A 6728-nucleotide genomic window follows, 5' to 3' on the forward strand; every position below is an offset into this window, starting at 1 on the left:
GCAGCCAGTTCCAACCCCCCTGCCATGCCCAGGGACACCCTAGCCTAGAGCAGGCTGCACACAGCCTCAGCCAGCCTGGCCTGAAACACCTCCAGCCATGGGGCCTCAACCACCTCCCTGGGCAACCCATTCCAGCCTCTCACCACTCTCCTGCTCAACAACTTCCTCCTCACACCCATTCTGACTCTCCCCACCTCCAGCTTTGCTCCAATCCCTCCAGTCCTGTCACTCCTTGAGAGCCTAAAAAGCCCTTCTCCAGCTTTTTTGTAGCCCCCTTCAGATCCTGGCAGGCCATGAGAAGGTCACCTGGGAGCCTCCTCCAGGCTCTCACTGCTCTTACGGTGAAGTACCTGGACAAAGAATTTCGATCTGTCCTGGCTTCCAGGTTCACAGATACCAAAGACAAACTTTTCAATCCAAAGCAGGACCTTGACTGGTTTTGCCCCTTTCTTTATCCAGTTTGGGGCAGAAGATCAAGATTCCTCCCTCACCTGCCTGCATTCCTGTGCAGACCACCCTACATGATGGTGCTTTGGCAAGGAGGTTGAACTCAGTTACTGGAGGTTCCTTCCAACCTCTAATGTTCTGTGGTCTGGGGAAGATGACATTCTGGGTATCTCTTTAGTGTCTGAAAAGAGACTGTTAGTAGAGACTGAGGAAATCAGTGTTTGGCAGAGAAGCAGAGGCATAACTAAAGCCTTACTTACTGCAGTTTATGTTCCCTAAATGTTATCTCATTTAAAGTAAAACTATGAGCCAAACACATATGTGCAAGCACTTCAGTGTTGATGTGGATGTCTACAGGTATTTATGTGAAAGACCTTTGGAAGTAGATTGCTAATAGTAAATGGTGCAGATGTGAAGAATTATCTGGTAAAAGCATATTTTCCATGCCAGTGGAAGTGTCTGAAGTGTATTAGCTGACAGCATTACCCTATCTGATTGATAAAAATTAGCCTTGCAGCCAAGGTGATTTCAAATTTGTCACCATTCCAACACCTTTATTCTGTTTCATTTTCAGAGGCTACTGAATTTGGACAGATTTCATCTTAGAATCAAAGGACAGAATCATAGAATCAACCAGGTTGGAAGAGACCTCCAAGCTCATCCAGCCCAAGCTAGCACCCAGCCCTGGCCAAGCAACCAGACCATGGCACTAAGTGCCTCAGCCAGGCTTGGCTTCAACACCTGCAGGCATGGTGACTCCACCACCTCCCTGGGCAGCCCATTCCAGTGCCAATCACTCTCTCTGCCAACAACTTCCTCCTAACATCCAGCCTAGACCTGTCCTGCCACAACTTGAGACTGTGTCCCCTTGTTCTACTGCTGGTTGCCTGGCAGAAGAGACCAACCCCACCTGGCTACAGCCAGCCTCCCTGCAGGGAGCTGCAGACAGCAATGAGCTCTGCCCTGAGCCTCCTCTGCTGCAGGCTGCACACCCCCAGCTCCCTCAGCCTCTCCTCACAGGGCTCTGCTCCAGGCCCCTCACCAGCTTTGCTGCCCTTCTCTGGACATGTTCCAGCACCTCAACATCTCTCTTGAATTGAGGAGCCCAGAACTGGACACAGCACTCAAGGTGTGGCCTGAGCAGTGCTGAGCACAGGGAAAGAAGAACCTCCCTTGTCCTGCTGCCCACACTGCTCCTGAGCCAGCCCAGGATGCCATTGGCTCTGCTTCCCACCTGGGCACACTTCTGGCTCATGTTCAGCTACTCTCTACCAGCACCTCCAGCTCCCTCTCTGCCTGGCTGCTCTCAGCCACTCTGGCCCCAGTTTGTAGCAGTGCTTGGGGTTGTTGTAGCCAAAGTGCAGAACCCTGCACTTGGCCTTGTTCAATCTCATCTCATTGGCCTCTGCCCACCCATCCAGCCTGGCCAGGTCCCTCTGCAGGGCTCTCCTACCTTCCAACAGCTCCACAGCTGCTCCTAGCTTGCTGTCATCTGCAGACTTACTGATGCTGGACTGAATTTTCAAAAGATGCCTGACATTTGGAAGCCTCCAACAGCACCACCCTGAGGCTTATTTGTAGGTATGAGCAATTGGTCTGTGCTGATGCATTCTAGGAGGTTAGCAAGCAATAAACATCTTTGTTTTGAGAGTGTACATTTACATACACATAGACAGGCACCTCATTACTCTCATGTGCAAGGAAACAGCCATTATGCTTACTTTGTTGAGAAGAGGAAAAAAGAAGCCACACAGTACTGATAGGAAAAAAATAGATGAAGTTAATGTGGTTTTTTTTAAAGCAACTGACATTGTCTCCAGGAAAACACAGATGCAGGAGTCATTGCTGTTGTTGTTGTTGTTCAGAAGCCAAGTTTAAAATATAATTTACTTGATCTATTTAAGATGTGCCACTCTAGTGCCACCCTTTTGTTTTCTTCAAGATTAAAGGTGACAGGATCATAGAATGGTAGGGAGCTCCAGAGATCAGTGAGTCCAGCCCCCCTGCCAAACAGGAGCACTTAGGGCATGCCTTGTTGCCCCAGCTGGGGAGGGCAGTTTCAGCCTACCCTCAGGCTGACTGAGGGTGGATGGAGTGGAGGATTCCAGAAGGGCAGTTTGGGTCTAGTGGGTTTTGTACTTATTCCACGATTGCCTTTTGTATATGTGCTTTTGTAAGTAGGATCTCTCTTTAAACTTCCAATCAGTGTGCAGTATCCTCATTCTCACTCCTGAAAAGGGTTCAGGATCACAGGGGTTGGAAGGGACTCAAACAGATCATCGAGCCCAACCTCCCTGCCAGAGCAGGACAATGCTATCTAAGATCACAGAGGAATACATCCAGACAGGCCTTGAAAGTCTCCAGGGAAGGAGACTCCACAGCCTCTCTGGGCAGCCTGTGCCAGTGCTCAGGGAACCTTACAGTCGAGAAGTTCCCCCTTGTGTTGAGCTGGAACCTCCTGTGCTGTGGAAGAATTTCTCACCAGTCGAGGACGTAAAGTCACAAACATGGGTAACTGGCGCTGAGAACGTCCTTGGTTCCCAGCGGGGCTAGGAAATCGAGATGTAAACAACTGAGCACCCCACACACAGCTGCAGTGGGCACAGACTAGATAACCAGGAGGGCTGGAGTGGGTGGTCTGGGAGGCTGACCCTTAGAATGTTGTGATAAGTTAAACCTATGTGCACATTACATGTAACCTTTCAATTATCACCTGTAACCAATCTTAAGCTGAGCAGCCTCTTGCTAGAATGCATTTAAGCCACTGTATCACGGAAATAAAGGGGATTTGACCATCTAACCATAGTGGTGACCAAAGAGTCATCTTCCCATAGCGCTCCACCGAACGTGATTCCCAACACTGTGCTGCAATTTACACCCATTGCTCCTTGTCCTATCCCAGGAAGCAGTGAGCAGAGCCTGTCCCCCCACTCCTGGCAGCCCTCAGATACTTATAAACATTTATCAAATCCCCTCTCAGTCTTCTCTTCTGCAAACTAAAAAGCCCCAGGTCCCTCAGCATCAACTTATCAGGCAGTGCTTCAGACCCCTAATCATCCTCATAGCCCTCTGCTGGACCCTCTCCAGCAGATCCCTGTCCCTCTTCAACTGAACACAGTATTGAAGATGAGGTCTTACCATGGCAGAGTAGAGGGGAAGGAGTCATCCTGTCCTCCAGTCCTGGGTATGCTCATGGCCCCAAAGTGGGACAAGCATGGTGTCAACAACAGCAGCAGGCTCAACTCCCTCCATGACACAGAGTGATGCAACTTGTTCACTTCAAAAGCAAGTGTTTGTATCTTCTTCCACAGGCAACAGAGGCTGAGGATCCTTTGTCACAACTTCATGGTCTATAGGAAGAATATTAGGTATTTTGGTCTTAAGATACCAATATTTTCTTTCAGACAAGCTCAGCTCTCTCTGCCATAGTTGTTTCAAGGCAGTGATAAGAAAATCCCTTAGTTTAATCTTGACAAGCTCTTTAAAGGGGATTTTGCTTCATATGCTTGAGATGTTGCTGCCAAAGTACATTTTAGAGGTAGAGATAGGGTGAAACAGTCATGTACACATCACTAATGTTAGCAAAAACCGAATTCAGGTCGTAAAGATGATGTCAGTGTGTAAGAGTTAGCTCATGCTCTGCTTTTGCCAGTTTTGCCATTCTGCTTCTGTCAGTATCTAATGATTTACAGAGAAGTGAAAGTCCCCAGAGTACGACTATGATTGCAGATCGGAATGGGAACGATGCAGATCTCTGCTCTTGAGGGAGTCTGTCATTTCAGTCACTTCATAAACCATGCCCAAGTCTTACTAATATCTTAATTTTATTCCTGATGGCATTATTTAAGGGTTCTAGTACTGCCTATACAGTCCAGGAAAAACTTAAGGAATATCTGGGCTGGGTGCTAGGTTGGACTGGCTGAGCTTGGAGGTCTCTTCCACCCTGGTTGATTCTGTGATTCCATGATTCCATATAAGCAGCAACAGAACGTTTGAAATCTCCCTCTAAACTAATGAAACCTTTTTCATCCTGCTTCAGAATACAAACTAAAAATACACGTTTAATGAGCAAAGGGATTCCCAGTAAAAGTTGGGTTTAGAATAACACTAAAAAAAAGAAAATCCTGGCTTGCTTTCTGCCCCAAATTCCTGCCAGTTTTATTGGTGGCAAATGAAATCACTGAAAGCCTCAGGCATGGACAGAGTCCTTCTGCTCCATAATACCTCACTACCACTGTGCAATTAATATTTACTTTTATACCCAATAGAAAGGAAATACTTAAAAACTGAAGGCATAAAACACCACTTTGGTGAACATTTCCCATTTGAAAGTATTTTAACAGGAGTTTTCCAGGTTGGTTTAATCCTGGCATTAAAAATATGAGTCAAACACGTTTGATTTTGCATTAATGTTATTGGCATGGCATATATTATATGAATAGTGACAACTGTTCTCTTTCAGATCCTAGACTCTTGATATGAAAGACAAACTAATGCAATAATACTTTGTCCTGCAGACAAGAATTTCAAGATTCTTTGCAAGCCTCATTAGAATCATAGAATCAACCAGGTTGGAAGAGAGCTCCAAGCTCATCCAGTCCAACCTAGCACCCAGCCCTGGCCAAGCAACCAGACCATGGCACTAAGTGCCCCAGCCAGGCTTGGCTTCAGCACCTCCATCCATGGTGACTCCACCACCTCCCTGGGCAGCCCATTCCAATGCCAATCACTCTCTCTGACAACAACTTCCTCCTAACATCCAGCCTAGACTTCCCCTGGCACAACTTGAGACTGTGTCCCCTTCTTCTGTTGCTGGGTGCCTGGCAGCAAAGCCCAACCCCACCTGGCTACAGCCTCCCTTCAGGTAGCTGCAGACAGCAATGAGCTCTGCTCTGAGCCTCCTCTGCTGCAGGCTGCACACCCCCAGCTCCCTCAGCCTCTTCTCACAGGGCTGTGCTCCAGGCCCCTCACCAGCTTCATCACCCATCTCTGGACATCTTCCAGCACCTCAACATCTCTCTTGAATTGAGGAGCTCAGAACTGGACACAGCACTCAAGGTGTAGCCTGAGCAGTGCTGAGCACAGGGACAGAAGAACCTCCCTTGTTCTGCTGCCCACACTGCTCCTATATACAGGCCAGTATGGCTCTCTTGGCCACCTGGGAACACTGCTGGCTCATCTTGTTAGAATCACAGAATCAGCCAGGTTGGAAGGGACCTCCAAGCTCAGCCAGTCCAACCTAGCACCCAGCCCTGGCCAGTCAACCAGACCATGGCACTAAGTGCCCCAGCCAGGCTTTGCTTGAACATCTCCAGGGACAGCAGTTAGGTTAGGAGGCATTTCAGTAGTATTTTTCCATGGTAACCGAGCAGAAGTTTCAAAGGAAGTTCAAAATTAGAGCAGAGAAATACTTTGTCTCCTTTTTTTTTGTCACTCTGTCACTCCTGTGCTGGACTGGGGCAATATCAAGAGTTATTTATTGGGGGTTTTTTTAGCTTAGGACTTGTCCAGTCTACACCAGACTACATCTTATGCCTGAAGCAGGGTTTTTTTTTAGCTGCTGCAGTGATTTCAGAAGTCACAGGACTATGTTCTACACTCATTTTTTCCCCTCTGAATTCCTTGTAATTGGTAAGCCTCTTATGTCAGTAGAAATACATTTTATCTGCACTTTGTAGCACAGAATATAAGGGCAGTGGTAGCTGCTGTAAGATGAGGGAGGTTGCTTAATTCTGTGAGTGACTTTTCTCACTTCACAAACTCAGTGCTTTAAACGCAGTGGACATGCTGCAGGGGGGTTTGGTTTTGCTGCTGCACCAGCAGCTGCCATTACCATTTTGACACTGCCATTTTTCCTACTTCTGGTTTAGAAGAAAGCATAGCAAGGGTTTAAACAGAATTTTTGTTAAGCCTTAGGAAGCCTCCAGAAAGTGAATCACCATAGTGACCAGGATCTGTCTGCTGCTGCATGCTTTGCAGGAGAGCAGTGAGTGATGCTACTTCTGAAGGTCCATTGCTAATAGCACTTCTAGCAAAACACAGCTTGCTGAACAAGGAGCACACCTAAACTTAGCCAGCACACTCAGAGCTCTCTCTCCTACACTGGGATATGACTGAGATTAGATAGATAAAAAGGCAGGGATTTGTGTCCTTATCAGCTAAAAGATGCTGGCCACACTTCTCCTGCTGCAGCCCAGGCTCTGCTTGGCTTTCTGGGCTGCAAGTGCACACTGCTGGCTCCTGTTGAGCTTCTCCTCCACCAGTACCCCCAAGTCCCTCTC

Source organism: Pogoniulus pusillus, chromosome 4, assembly GCF_015220805.1.
Source record: "Pogoniulus pusillus isolate bPogPus1 chromosome 4, bPogPus1.pri, whole genome shotgun sequence".
In the NCBI taxonomy this organism is placed as follows: Eukaryota; Metazoa; Chordata; class Aves; order Piciformes; family Lybiidae; genus Pogoniulus; species Pogoniulus pusillus.